The sequence below is a fragment of the Trachypithecus francoisi genome, unplaced genomic scaffold, assembly GCF_009764315.1.
Source record: "Trachypithecus francoisi isolate TF-2019V2 unplaced genomic scaffold, Tfra_2.0 Lachesis_group19, whole genome shotgun sequence".
NCBI classification, from domain to species: domain Eukaryota; kingdom Metazoa; phylum Chordata; class Mammalia; order Primates; family Cercopithecidae; genus Trachypithecus; species Trachypithecus francoisi.
Window position 1 is genome coordinate 7,490,601 of NW_022681464.1, and position 14,953 is coordinate 7,505,553.

The window sequence follows — 14,953 nt, forward strand, 5'->3', positions numbered from 1 at the left end:
AGAGAGCAACTCTCGCCGCTGCCCCATTACAGCTGGCCCACGCCAGCGGGCTCCTTTGGGGCGAGGGGCCAGCGGAAGGACCGTAAGGGCACTCGAGAGGGAGTTGCGGGTGTACATTAGTAGTTTAAATTGTCTCCCCCAAGAATGCTTGGTTCTCCCGAGCGTCAGATGAAAAACTTGGGGGCGCCTGGGAGGGGGGACAAAAGCCATGGCAACTTGGCTAAAGTCGAGGTCCGGCGATACGGGTAGAAATTAAAGGAGCGATTGGCAGAAGTCCAGCTCGGCGCGCGGCGGGAGTCCTGTCAGGTCCCTGGGCTTGAATCGCGGGCTGAACTGGGTAGGTGGGGGGCCTTTCCCTGAGCGCCAACCTGGGGGTGAGTGGATGGGGAGCACTCCCACCGGAGCAGGCGAGTCGAGCCGGAAGGCGAGTCTTCCAGCTCCGGAGGCGGCCCGGTGTGGGTGGCGCATAAGGACTGACCCGGTGCGTCCCTACTCCCGCGGGCCCCCGGGCCCGCGTCACCCTCTGGAGCGCCTGAGTTCCTGCAGGCGGGCGCAGCGGCCGCAGGGCTGGCCTGGGAAGAACGATGGAGAGAGCTTCCCCCCATCCCAGCACCCACAGCCCCCGCCGCCCACCCTGCTCGTAGCATCGAGCGTCGTCTGGTGCACCACTCCGTGCTCTGTGGTGAGGGCTCCGGGGTCGTTCCTTTCTGTTCCTGGCTTCCGTTGTCCCGGCTGTGTGCTGACAGGCGGGTAGGCAGCGGGCGGCTGCCTTCTCTCTTTTAATAGCTGGTACCCAGCTCCACGCAGAAGGAAGCCCCACTCCAGCGACTTACTGGTCGGCTAGTGGTAGACCACTTCCAGTTCTTCTAAATGCAGAATTTTGAAAATGGAAAGGAAGGGATTGAAACAAGTGGGCAGTTTCTCCAGATGAGATGAAGATTTTTTTGGAAGGGGGAGGGGCGCGCTGGCTTGGAGGTGGTAAAGGCTCTGTCAGGTTCAAGTTTCAGCTCCACTCCCTCTGTCCCCCTTCTTTCACCCAGTTAAATCCTCTCTGGGCTTAGAAAGGTTCAGGAACCCCCACTGGGTGAAACTCTAGGAAAGGAAAGTAGCCCCAGTGCCGTCCTCCCCCTTAAGGCACAACGTGGGCTGCACAGACAAAGAACCCACTCTCCCAAAAAAGACTCATATTAGGTCACATCAGATATGAATCATTAGCCCCACTTTGCAGATGGGGAAACTGAGGCTCAAATGGATTAAGTATATTGTCCAGGTAGTAGCAGAGGCAGGATTCAAAGCCACTCATTGTACCCCACATGTTTTAGAATCTTACACTTTAATTGGGAGACAGGAATCACTCTGTATAATTATAGTACAACAGAAAATAGTATGTGTTACATTTAATATTAACTTTTTTTGAATGTCATTATCTTTCCAAACAATCAGTCATTTATTCAACACTGTTGTATTGTTTACTGTATGTGTCCAGGTACCATGCTAAGTGCTGGGCATACATCAGTAAGTGAAATCACACTGGATCTCTGGCCTCTGTCAATGGGAATAGTAGTAATAGTGCAACCCTCAAAGGGTTGGATGAAGTGAGATGGAGCCCGGGAAGGAGCCTGGGAAGCATTGCTGCTGAGAAGCAGCAGCAGGAGGCCTGGATGTAGAGGAGGAGAGGGAGAAGGAAGGAGAGGAAGGAGCGGGGAAGTTAAAATGACTGGAGTCTCCATGCTGCAGTTACCAGGACTTGTCCCTGGTTCAAGGGAATGCAGTGGAGTGCACACAGCACAGTCAGCCTCTGCCCCAAGTGCCCAGGAAGCCGTTTGAGCCCCTGCTGTTCAGATTATTCATTTAGGGTTTACAGTTGTGGGTTTCAAAGAGTCTGCATTTTTGCCACATGCCAGCTGGAGATGACAAGAAGCAGCTCAAACAGTTTCTGAGAGGACTGGCATCTCTTTGGATCAGTGCTGGCCAGACTGAGAACTGTCCCAGGGTGTCATCCTCCTGATGCATCTGCCTACTTCCTGGTGGCCAGGATGGCATTTTCATAGGACTCGAATTCAGCTTCAAGCACCTGCCCTTAACCTTGGGGAGGGAAGCTTGTCCACATTCACAGGACTTGTTGGTAGCAAAGCCAAGACTAGAACCCAAGTCTCTAGACCATACATGGTTCACAGAGCAGCTCATCTTGGCCTTCTGGGGCGGTTTTAGGACTCAACTGAAAGACCCTTCATCCACTTACATCTCCACTTACAATGCCATTTCCTGAGAATCCTGTCCTCCTTCGTTTTAGCTGACCAGACATATCTGTCCTAATAGAATGGTGTTGGATAGATGTTTGAGACAGAGCAGCCATAAATAATCTGGGACGTTTGGCCTGTTAACTCTCCTTCCATCCTGAATGGTGTAATAGGTGTAAGATAACTACCTCTAAAATTAACTATCACTTTTGTGAGGAAGGGGAACTGATAAATCTTGCCTTGAAGCTATTACCCATCTGAGTGATGCTCTGGGACTTTCCTTCCCCAGAATTGTTACCGACTCTTGCTAGAAGAATAGTTTGTTTCTTCTTCTTTTTCTTAAAAAAAAAAAAAAATCCTGGGTTTGAGGTAGCAAGATCATATTGCATACTACCTTGATGTCGTCTGCCAGAATAAAGGCATTTTCCCCCAATATTGAGATTATCAGCTTGATAAGGGCAGTGAGCACCCGGCTGGCTGTCCTAGTGTTTACAGCAATTACACAGGTGTATAATTGCATGGGGATGTTTGTTTGCTCAGCCCTTGCTCAGCCAGGCAGCCCTACAGGTTGGGCCGGGGAGAGAGCTGTTCAGTTTATTTTCCTTTGGCTGGGAACTGTGGAGATGAATAGAGGGAGGGGAATCGGGTTGAGAGATTGTTGCCAAGAGCAATTTGGAGTCTCCTTCATATTAGTCAGAGATTGTGTTTTTCCTTTCTAAAGCCGCCTGTTTCATAGTAACTTCCATGGAGGATTTCTTTTCCATCTTGTGTGTATGTGCTTGTTAGTTTTTGTTTGATTTTTAACTTACTGCACTTCTCATGACTTAGCAAAAAAAAAAAAAAAAAATAGCGTGGGGAATGGGTGATGAAACAGGCCCTTTATATCATGCATTCTGCATGTTATTGCCTAATAAATTTGAATACTGATAGACCCTGAGGTATCATGATGGAGTGAAATGAGTAATTCCTTTGAAAGGAGAGTTTATCTTCAGTGGATGACTTTCAAAATTGCAGCATAATTTCACTTTCCCGCTGTACATCTTGATCCTGTGTTTAGATAAATAGGAATGCTTGCTCTCTTCTGTCATTTTCCCTTTTGTTCCATTTGGAAGGCCCCCTCCATGTAGGCCTTGCTTGGAAGGGGATCAGCTAGAGTGGGCCTCACTCCACCTCATCCTCACCCATGCACCTCCCTCCTCTATGCCGGAGGCCAGCTAGTGAGAAGGAGGCTCCCCCTGTAGGTTAAGAGCTGCCCCCCAATGGTGGCTTGGCTTGTGTGTGCATGGAGCACAGAACAGGAAAGCGTGCATGACCACAGGCTGCCCCTCCTAGGCCAGGAACCCCAGAGCAAGCTGTAATTCATCAGTCAATAACTGAGTCCATCCACTGAACAAATTGAGTGGAGCAACTCTGAGACTCCAAACTTGAAAAATTACCTAATAATGTGGTACACGATCTATGTTGGCTTTTCCAAATTAGATGCAAACCAGATGCAAATGTACATGTGACCCTCCCAAATGATATCATATAGTTGGACTTGGCCTTCAGGAAAATCTGTGCTGCCTACACATATGCGTTGTACACATACATGCAGGGCTATTGCTTTCTTGGCTGTGGATTCTGGCTGACAATTCTGTTCAGTTGTTTCTGGAGACAACAGTTTGGTCCACTGGTTTTTCTGGAGCCACTGGAAGAGGTCACTGGAGAGATGACAGTGGTCTCAGCTCCTGTTGACACTTGCCATCCATAAGCCCTAGGGAAATCTAGCAGAGACTGCGTCTATTAAATAGAACCTAAGCAATAGAAACTTTTCTAATGCTTGTTTTGTTTCTGTTTTTCTTAATAAAACAGTAAATAAGGTTTATTGAAATGTAATTCACATGGCATATAATCTACCCATTCAAAGTGTAAATTCAATGGTTTTTAGCATATTTGCAGGGCTGTGTAACCATTACCATTATGAGTTTTATAGTATTTGATTACTCCAAAGGAAATACTGTACCCATTAGCAGTCGCTGCCCATTTCACCCCAATCCCCTGTCCTGGGTTACCAATAATCTACCTTTTGTCTCTATAGATCTGCCTATTCTGGACCTTTCATATAAATAAAATCAGATAATATGTGGTCTTTTGTGACTAGTGTCTTTCAACTAACCTACCACTTTTGAGTCATTAGCTTTGTAGCGTGCATTAGTCCTTCATTTCTCTTTATTGCTGAATATTTCTTGTGTGGATATACCATATTTTATTTACCCATTCCTAATGATATTTACCCATCATGGGTAAATCCATTTACCATGATGGATATTTAGGTTGTTTCCATATTTGGTTTTTGTAAATAATGCTGTTTTGAACAATCATTTGCAAGTTTTTGTGTGGACCCAGATTTTCATTTCTTTGGGGTATATACCTAGGAGTGGAATTGCTGGTTCATATGGTAACTGGATAGTTACCCTTTGGGAAACTACCAGAATGTTTTCTTACAGTGGCCATACCATTTTACATTCCCACCAGCAGGTATGTATGTGATGGTTCCAGTTTCTCCATATCCTCACCAAGACTTGTTGATAATATGGCCTTTTTATTGTAGCCATTCTATTTTTAAGGGTTTATATGCTCAAGGGAACAGTAGCCAGGAAATATTCTGGGATCAGCTCAGTCATGCTTGCTTTCTATAGGTATAGTGAGAGCCATTCAGACCTCTTGAGCATCCTGCACACCCTGGTGTTTCCTTTGCATGTCCCGGAGCTCTATACCGAGCTTTCCCTCTATGTTCCTATAAGACATTGGCTTTGTATGGCTGGGTACTCTATTTCATGCTGATATTTCAGCTCCACAATGAAATCATTTTATCCTAGTTTTATGCCTATGGGACTGACCAGGATAACTAACTCTTAACAAAGACAAACTGGGAACTCACCTAGTTTGAAGACTACCAAATATTTAAAATTTAAAAAAAAAAATTATCTTTTCATTAGAACATCCTAAGTCCTGGTCATTAGCCATTCAATGGCATCATGTTCAGTGTAGCCAAACCTGAAGACCAGAAATGAATCCCAGTGCTTCCTGGAAGTTATTGTAATGGAGTTTGGCTTGTATGGCACAAGAGCAGCCTGGACTACACTGTGCTGTGAATGGACTCTTCACCATCAAATAGTGCTTAGTCCTTTAGTCCAGCAGTTTCCAAACCTGATTACATGTTGCAATCACCTATAAAGTCTTTTGAAAGATTACAGGCCAGGCACCATAGCCCACGCCTGTAATCCCAGCACTTTGGGACGTGGAGACAGGCGGATCACTTGAGGTCAGGAGTTCAAGACCTGCCTGACCTACATGGTGAAACCCTATCTCTACTAAAAATACACAAATTAGCCAGGTGTGGTGGTGAGCACCTGTAATCCCAGCTACTAGGGAGGCGGAGGCAGGAGAATCGCTTGAACCCAGGAGGTGGGTGTTGCAGTGAGCTAAGATAGGACCACTGCATTCCAGCCTCCGTGACAGAGCAAGACTGCATCTCAAAAAAATAAAAAATAAAAAAAAATTATAGATACCCATGCCTACCCAAGAAGTACTGAAGTTGCATCTCGAGGGAGGCCACCAGGTGCCTGCAGGTGATTGTGGTGAAGTCTGAGAACACTTTTTAACCTCTCTGTGCCTCAGTTTCCTGACTTGAAATGGGGAGTTGGATGGATTATGCTGGTGTTCTCCACAGGGATTCACACAGCTGGCTAAAGCACAACAGATCTGCATGGGTCTGGGTCTGCACAAAATTTTATTTATAAAAGAGGGCTTCTGCTGCTGAAAATGATTTAGAGAGCCCTTCAGCTTTGACCATGCTGAGTGTTGAGGACACTTTTCCCAACTTCTCAGAGGAGCAGAGTCGTATAAATGGCTGTTACTTGGTAAGACAGTCACACTCTTCAAGGGCAAGGACCAGATCACCCATGTTGTTGCCCTGGCTAGCTGTGTGCACAACTGTGATATAGTAGGATTGACCTAGCATCACTTTCTTCTCCCTTCCCACTCAGGGTCATCCCTGCCCACTTCCCTTGAAGCCCCCAGCGCTTTGCTCCTTTTCTTCTTTTCTTCTGTTATTATTTCTAATAGCAGCCCAGAATGTCATTCATTCATTCAACCAACATTTCCCAAACACCTCCCGTAAATGATAAAGTGACTGAAGCTCCATTTCTGTCCTCAAATAATGCACCAGCACATTTTAAGCAGAGAAGCAGCCTGAGGATAATCTCTAGAGGTGCAATTTCAGGGCTCCTTGATTGGGATGAAGGAGAATTTTAGAGAGGCCTGCATTCACAGCACGTAGGTAAGGCGACTCCACCCCAACCCTGTCTGCAAGCTCTTTTCCTTCACCTTCTCCTACTGGGGCTCTGCCATCAGCAGGCTGCTCAGAAAATGCTTCTGTCATCCCTGGTCTCAGCCAGAGACTGCCCTCCTCCTCAACTCCCCCACCTGCTAGGGAGCAGGCAGGCAGAGGAGGGAAAGGGAGGGCCGGTTTATTCGGAGATCTGAGCTCCACACGCCAGCCGTTGGCTTCCACCCCGTAACACTGACTGGACAATTCACAGGACAGCTGTGCTGTAAGGACTGAAATAATCACAGTTTATTAAAGCTGTCTGGGGGCGGGGAAGTGGGGTGGAGGAGAGACCAAGGGTCGCATTTCTGCCTTTCAACAAGAGAGAGGCCAGGTGAGGAAACTTGAGGCCGGGCCTCCATACAGCGGAGCCTCTCCCTACCTTCCAGGCAAATGCACACACCAGTGACATTAGAGACACTGCTTAGGGGTGTTTTGAAAGTTTTTTGTTTTTTGTTTTTTTAATAGAAGGAAAAACCTTGAAGTTTCACTTGAATAGGGATTAATGTCTCTGTGGGCTGGACCTGCAGAGGAGGGGAAATTCTAGAAGGGTGGAAGTTGCAATTAAAGGAAACGGGTCTGATCTGCCTCCGACTGATCAGGGAGGGCTCCTCAGTCGGCAGTTCTGAAAGGAACATGTTTGGGGTAGTTTTCTGAGCATTGCTGTGTTTTTCTTTGGACTTTCTCTGGGGGGGGGGGTGTGTCTGTGTGTGTGTGTCCTCAGTTAATACCTAAACTTTAGTTCTAACCAGGAGATGGGGACACTGGGAAGTTATGAAGCCACCCTGCGTGTGTCTTTGACCTTTGGTTTTTCCCCACTCTCCTTTGGCAGTGTTTTTGGAGGACAGTGAAACAGGCATTTGCAGCACACTTTTTTTTCCCCCTGGTATCTTCATGCTTTTCCTACACTGCTTAAATTCCTCTACCCACCCTCTGAGACCCACTCATCCAGGAATCTGTGTTCCAAAATCACCCCATCGGAGCTCTCAGCACCCTTTCAAACCCCTCACCTCATCCCCTCATTCTGATGATCAAACCTGGTTATTAGGAAAAGCCAGTTATTTGCATGAATTCACATTAAGGTGTGGAAGAGACACTCACTACCACATGGTCCCCTTCTCAGAGTGTCTGTATTTGAAAGAGGAGGCTTACCAGCGCACACTTTTTTCTTCAAAAAAAAAAATTATTTCAATAGCTTTTAGGGTGCAAGTGGTTTTTGGTTACATGGCTGAATTATACAATGGTGAATTCTGAGATTTTAGGGCACTCCTCACCCAAGTAGTGTACATCGTACAGGATATGTAGTTTTTTTTATCCCTCATCCCCTTTCTACTGTCACCCTTCTGAGTCTCCAGTGTCCATTATACCACTCTGTATGCCTTTGCCTACCCATTGCTTAGCTCCCACTTATAAGTGAGAACATTTGGAATTTGGTTTTCCATTCCTGAGTTACTTCACTTAGAATAATGGCCTCCAGCTCCATCCAAGTTGCTACAAAAGACATTATTTTGTTCCTTTTTATGGCTGAATAGTACTCCATGGTGTATGTATGCCACATTTTCTTTATCCACTCATTGGTCGATGGGCACTTATGTTGGTTCCATATCTTTACAATTGTGAACTGGCCAGCACACATTTCTAATGGTGGAACTCAGGCACCAGGCAAAAGCAAAGTCAGACATGGGCCGTGCATGGGGCCGGTTGTTTATTCGGGGAAGGGGACTTCCTAGACCACTTTAATCATGCCACATTTCTAGCCACTTGTGAGGCCGGTGCATGGGAACAGCCTGGCAGGCAGCTAAATGGAGAGGAGGATGAAGGGCCAGAGTGAGGGCACCTTGCAGGGAACAGTCAGTTCGGGGCATTGCAGGGAGAACCAGGAGCTTCCCAAAGGTCAGGCTGAACTGGACAGGCCAGAGGCTGATGTTCAGGCAGGCAGGAGTGATTTCCTGTAGGCCTGTGGATCTCTTCAAGGTAACAGTAGGTATGACCCAGGGAATGTTGGGAACAAATGGAGCGAACACAAAGATGGAGCTTACGGGGTCCTCCAGATGACTCAGGCCTTGGGGAGGAGGCCCCTTGGCTGGGCTGGGTGGCCTCTGGCCGGCCCTTGTGTACATGCAGCTGTGGGGTTCTCAAATCACTGTCTCTTTCTCCCTCCCTTCTCCCACCACTGCTCCCTGCCGAGGGGACAGCTTCTCTCCATGTTCCCTCCCGTCCCTCCTCTCCCACTCCTGTGGCGCACCCTCTGAGTGAACCTGGCCTCCAACTCTTGGAAGCTTTTCCAATAACACAGTGGTGAACTCTCTGCAGCCCCAGGCAGAGCAGAGGAGCTGAGCGTCAGCCAACCCCAAAGCCCACGCTGGGATGAAAGGCCGAGTGAGCCTCACGTGGGGGGAGCCAAGGGGAGAACAGTGGGGCCCTTGGAGGAGAAACGCTGGCCCACAAGGCCTTCCTCACAACCAGTGGGGGCCATCGAAGGTGATGCCTCATCAACAAGGACAAAGCAGCACCTACTGTGTGCGGGCCCCCTGCTGACCCCTGTAGGACACCCATGCAGGTCTTTGGCCCCTGCCTTCTAAAGGGTCGTCATCCATTTAGCCAGGTAAGACCAGAAGTAAAAATGAAGCAAGATTCTATAGAATCAGGCATGACACTCAGCTGAGTGGTACAAGAGAGATGGTGCTGTTCAATGTCAGAGCAGGCGGAGGAGGTCTCGACCTAGGGCTTGGGGTGCCTTCAGGGAAGTGCTCTGAGCTGGGACTGATGATGAAGCAGTGTGGCACAGCCTCTTAGCACCTAGGCTCTGGAATCAGGGCCTGGTTCAAGTCCTACCTCTGTCATCTGCAGGTTCCGTGGCCTTGGACTAGTTATTTAACCTCTCTGTGCTACAGTTTCCCCATTTGCAAAATGGGGATGGAGCCTCCTAGGGTTGATGTGAAGACTGAATGAGGAAAGCCATCAGTGCCTGGCCTGTTGTGCACACTTCATAAGTGGTGGCCTTCACCATTTGCACAGAACCTTCTCTGAGCCACACACATCTTTCTTCATTGCTCTTGCCCTTGAACCTTGAAGGTTCTCTCTCCCTTCCCGCTTTCCTCCTCCCTTACCCATCTCTATTTCTTTCACTCCCCCTTCTTCCCTGCCCTAAGGCTGCAGATGGTCACTCTGACCTGGGCCCAGGCAGAAAGGTAGAAGTCATTTTCTCTGTTTCCTGAGGCCAGCAAGACTTTAGATCTCCACACAAATGCTCAGCCTTACAAGGAATCCCAAGAGGATTGCCCCTACCAGGTTGAAGAACTCCACAAACTCAGCATAGAGCTCTGGTCTTCCCCCCTTTCTCCCAGCACACACCTCTCCTCAGAGGGATTGGTGAAACCCAAAGCAATGGAAGTGTCATATGCCACTCAAATAACAAGCCTGGTTCATCACAATGGCCCACCGCAAGCAGGTGTCCCCATGTAATGAGAAGCCGATGAGGGCATCTCCCCCAGGGAGCTAGAATGGGTTGAAATTTTTGAGACCAGCTAAGCAACACACTGTGGAAGGCAGGACAGGCTGGAGTCCACAATCAGTTCCAGGTGATTGAATTCAAGAGCCACTGGGGGTCACACTGTCTAGGGCTGTCCTCAGAGCCCTGCTCTGATAAGGACAGAGGAGAGTGGTGCCCTGGGCTGTCTTCAAGCCCCAGGGTATCAGGGGGTATATTAAAGACACAGGTGTTCTGATGTGATTAATAAGACCTTCCTTAAACCTGTCTATGACAAAATCCTGATCTGCTCTTAGACTACTCATTTACCAATGATAGTGAAGAATTAGCTCATAATGGATTTTTTAAAGTAATTATTCCCAGAGACTGAGAACAGGTGATAATAACAGGGAAAGTCAGCATGAGAGGTAATAAAGGAAAATAGGAAATACCTGTATGTAAATTTTTGAAATGATATCCTTTGAAGAAATCAAATGATATAAAAAATGATGTATCCCTGAACCATAGTCCTGGCCAAATGTGCAGCACTCCCTGGGAGCCTGACTGTGCGGTGCGCTGTGTTCTCTACTGACCTTGCCGCCAGCATGCCAGCTCCCCTTCTCTTGGCAGGGCCCTTCCAGGATCACTTGCCCGAAGCACAGTAGGTAAAGAGAGTTGCACGATGATATCTTGCCTTCTTCGAATGCATGGCTAGTGACCTCAGTGCAGCCACACCATACCAGAGTGTATATGCTGTACAGTATCTCCTGGGGCTACCTAGGCAGGGTACCTGCCCTAGATCACCTTGTCTACTGGGGCCACCTAATGAGGGGCAAGGCAGACAGTGTTAGGACATCAGAAGCCCTCCTGGTCTAAAAGTTCTTCCCTGGTGGATGGTGGACCCAGAATATGAATCTGCCTGACCCCCAAGACCACGCTGTCTCCACAGTGCTTCATTGCCTCTCCAGCCATCATATTGTTATGGCCAGCACCTCTGTTATCCTTCCCCTGCCTGCTGTAGTCTGGGGAACAGGGTTAGCAGAATCCTGAAACATGGTGTAAGTTGCCATTTACACCATGGCACAGAGGACTGTCCATGCACCCCATGATGGGGGCTCCCTAGCAAGGCAGCCAGACACCAGTGGCTCAAGGGTGCAAAAACAGATGTCTGTAAGACAGCCAGAGGGAGACGCACCTTTCAGGGCTGGGGCCACCTTATTCCTAGGGACACTATCTAGTCCAGAATTCCATTCAGGAGTGAGATCCCTTCCATGGCTTTCACAGCAGAAGCCCTTACTGGATAAGAATCCATTTAGATATGAGTTCCAGCCTCAGTTCACCCACTTTCTTTTTTTTTTTTTTGAGGCGGAGTCTCGCTCTGCTGCCCAGGCTGGAGTACAGTGGCCGGATCTCAGCTCACTGCAAGCTCCGCCTCCCGGGTTCACGCCATTCTCCTGCCTCAGCCTCCCAAGTAGCTGGGACTACAGGCACCCACCACCTCGCCCGGCTAGTTTTTTTGTATTTTTTAGTAGAGACGGGGTTTCGCCGTGTTTGCCAGGATGGTCTCGATCTCCTGACCTCGTGATCCGCCCGTCTCGGCCTCCCAAAGTGCTGGGATTACAGGCTTGAGCCACCGCGCCCGGCCCGTTCACCCACTTTCTAACTGAGTCACTGTGGACTTCTTGGAACTTCTGAGTCTCAGGTTGTTTATCTGTTCGGTGGGATAATCATAGCTGTCCTCTGAGCTGATGAGAAGATCAAAAAGATAAATTATGCGATATGTCTAGCACACAGTAGCTATAATTTTGAAAGTAGTTTTTGACTCAGAGCTCCCATGCAGCAAACGTCTGCCCCTCCCCTGCTTCCCAGTGGCCCCTGCATTCTGCCTGTGACCATGGCGTTTCTCCTGCCACAACTGATGAAAGCTGAGGGTGTGGCTCAGCAGTTGCTGCTCCTGCCTTGATCTGGCCCTAGACTCCATCCTGGCTGTCCCAACTGGCCACTGCTGCTGTCCTCAGAGCAGAGAGGTGGAGAGAGGGAAAAACTGCAAAGGCCTTTCTCCCAACCAGTGTTAAAATTCTGCCTATCCGTTCCCAAAAGTTGTCCTTGCTTTCCTGCTTTCTCACCCACCCCTGCTCTTTGAGGAACTGCAGCCCCCTGGGCTGGCTCAGATAGCACTTCACAGACACCAAACCAAAAATGCCAGCCAGCATCCTATGAGGATTCCCGGGTCTCAGCTACCTGAGGGTGAGTGCTCAGCCTTAATCTCATGGTGCCGGAACCATTCAGCCCACCATCTCCAAACTCCTGCAGTGCCCAGAGACCCTGGTAATCCTCACACAGGTCAGAACAGCAGGGACGGGGGTGGGGGTGGGGGGGCATTTGCAGATTCACCCCAGCCCCTTCCAGCTGGCTCGTCTGAAGTGATAATGAACTTCATATACAATAAACAATAACTGAGTAGTAAAAGCATGTGCAAAAGGTAATTAGTAACAAAATACCATGGTCCTCAAAGGTAGTTGGTTGCATTTTGCTTGGCTCTAAGGACTGTGGTGCAGATTCTATTCCAGCATGTGCTGTTGACTTCCAGGAAAGGTACCTGCTACTCAGTGTCTCATAACATGTTCACATGAGGGACCCATTCCCACCTCCTCCCGTTTCAGGCTTGCCCGAGGGCTGCAGTCAGGCAGACAGACTGCAGGCTTTGCTTGCTTTTTCATCACCTCCAGAGAATTCGACATTTCTAGGTAGAGGTCACCATGCCCCAAAGTAACTAATGCCAATTAGAGGGGCCCAGCCTGCCGGGAGAGTTGGGGAGATAGTACCTGGCCTGTGATCCCCAGGTTGTGGGGTTAACGTGACAACTGAAATGATTCCTCGCAGAGAGCTTTGCTTAATTGGCATTTTTCCTGGCTGGCTGAGCCCTGCAGGAAAGAAACCATCTCACTGTCCCCAGGCTACATCACCTCCTGTCCATCAGGAGCCCCAAAGCTGAGCATCGAACATAAAATATGAGAGAAACAACCCTTCACATTAATAAAAACAGATTGTAATATACATGTTTGTGTTTACAATCTCATTAATAAAAACATACATGCTAATTTCTAAGGAGAGCTCTATTATAAGGATGCATCCTGCAGCACTTATTTCTATATTCACCATTCTTACAGTGCTCAGAGCCCGAACTACACAGTTAACCCTGAATGTTACCATATAACTGACTTTTCAGTATCATCTTCCCTGTTTGAAAGGCTTAATTCTCTGGGCAGCCGACCAGGAAGCAGTTTAACATGCAGGATGTTTGTTAGGAGTGTTCAAGGGATCAACTCCTGCAAGAGGCAGGGGGAGGGAGGGAGACGCTGCAGCAATGCCAGCCCTACCACTTATGCCAACCCCACAGGGACCTCTGGGGCTGAAAGGGCCTCTTCAAGTTTGACCCAGTTTGGGCCAAAATGCCCAGGCCTCTGATGCCCTGCATAGTCATTGAATGTGCAGTTCTTGGAAGGCGTGACTTTGGGCCAGGTGGCTCTCTGCAACCCTGATGGGGCTGTCCTGAGCTGAGGGCTGAATGCTGACCTTGCTCCCAGCAGCTGGGGTCACTATCTGGGTGGCTCATCTCTGTGCCCTCTGCAGCCTGGAGTGGCTCATTTTTCTCATTCGTTTGTAAACTTCCTAGAGGGAGGAAGTATATCCTATATTGCTTTCTCTGTCCCCCTTTCAACCCCTAGCATAGAGCTGAGCACTTGGTGGGTGATCACAAAGCAACCAGTGATCCACGTGGAGGTACCGCCATAGGTGTCAGGCTTGCTTGCTCTCTGTGTCTGCGGGCAGATCACCCACGTGCCCACAGCTGCCAGGAGGGAGATGCTACAGCCCAAGGTGTCAGCCCCCTCCAGACAGAGCCCCAAGGACAGGTTCGACCAGCCCCATAGATCCACATCCCCTCCTGCAAGGAGTCAGGGTCCAAGAGGGAATATTTCAACTTCCTTGTATGTGTGTTGGGAGCAAGGGGCAGTTAGAGTGCATGCAGTACATAAGCAGCTCCCATCTGGTCTGTTAATTCACTCATCCCCTCATTCATTTGTTTGCTGAGCAGCTACAATGATGCTAATACAGTGGAGGCTCAGGTGTGGGTAGCTCTTCCTCCTCCTGGGGTGGACTGAATATACAGCAGGACAAGAATCCTGGAGGCCCAAAGTAGCTGGTTCATTCACTGGGAAGGCCACTCCCCACCACCTGAACTCCAACCTTGCATTTTGCTGCCCATTTCGGATACTTCTCCAGAGTTTGTTGTAACATATTAAGTCAGTAATCACAGGAATTACTGTGATTCCAGCCCTCACCAGCCTCAGCTGCTCTTGGCCTTCTCAGAAGTATTGGCGGCAACAATGTGGCACCATGAATTTAATGGTGCCTCTTGCTTAGAGGCCCCTTATACAGGGAGCTTGCACGTGGGCAGGACAGAATAGCAACATGGACTGGGTTCTGAGGCCCTGAAGAACTGTGCTGCCCACACCTCTGTGCCCACACTGGGCTGTGCTGGCATTGCTGTTGGTCCAAGATCTCAGTTTCCATAGCCTCTGAGAGGTTTGGTCACGGCAACATGAACAGCCAGATCTAGATGGCTCCAAGCTCAGCTTGCTCAGCTGCAGGAGCCTGGCACCTCCTCCCCACACCTGCAGGAAACCTTCTGTAATGACTGTAAGTCACCAGGGACTGCAGCATGTCACTGAGCCGCAGGCACAGGTCAGTTCAGGCCTTAATACTGTATCCACCACATCTGTAGGTCTCTGCTGCTGCTTGGTGAAAACGCTGTCTCCCCTAAAGCCATCCTGAGCCCTTGGGACACTAGAGCCACTCTGTGCCCAGCACAGC

At 48.9% G+C, this 14,953-nt stretch overlaps 1 protein-coding gene across 3 annotated transcripts in view; it reads left to right on the forward strand.

The window, feature by feature from the left end:
• ZBTB7C (zinc finger and BTB domain containing 7C) overlaps positions 1-14,953 on the forward strand; it is a 381,637-nt gene that overhangs the window by 271,864 nt on the left and 94,820 nt on the right. The gene's annotated exons all lie outside the window — the stretch shown is intronic.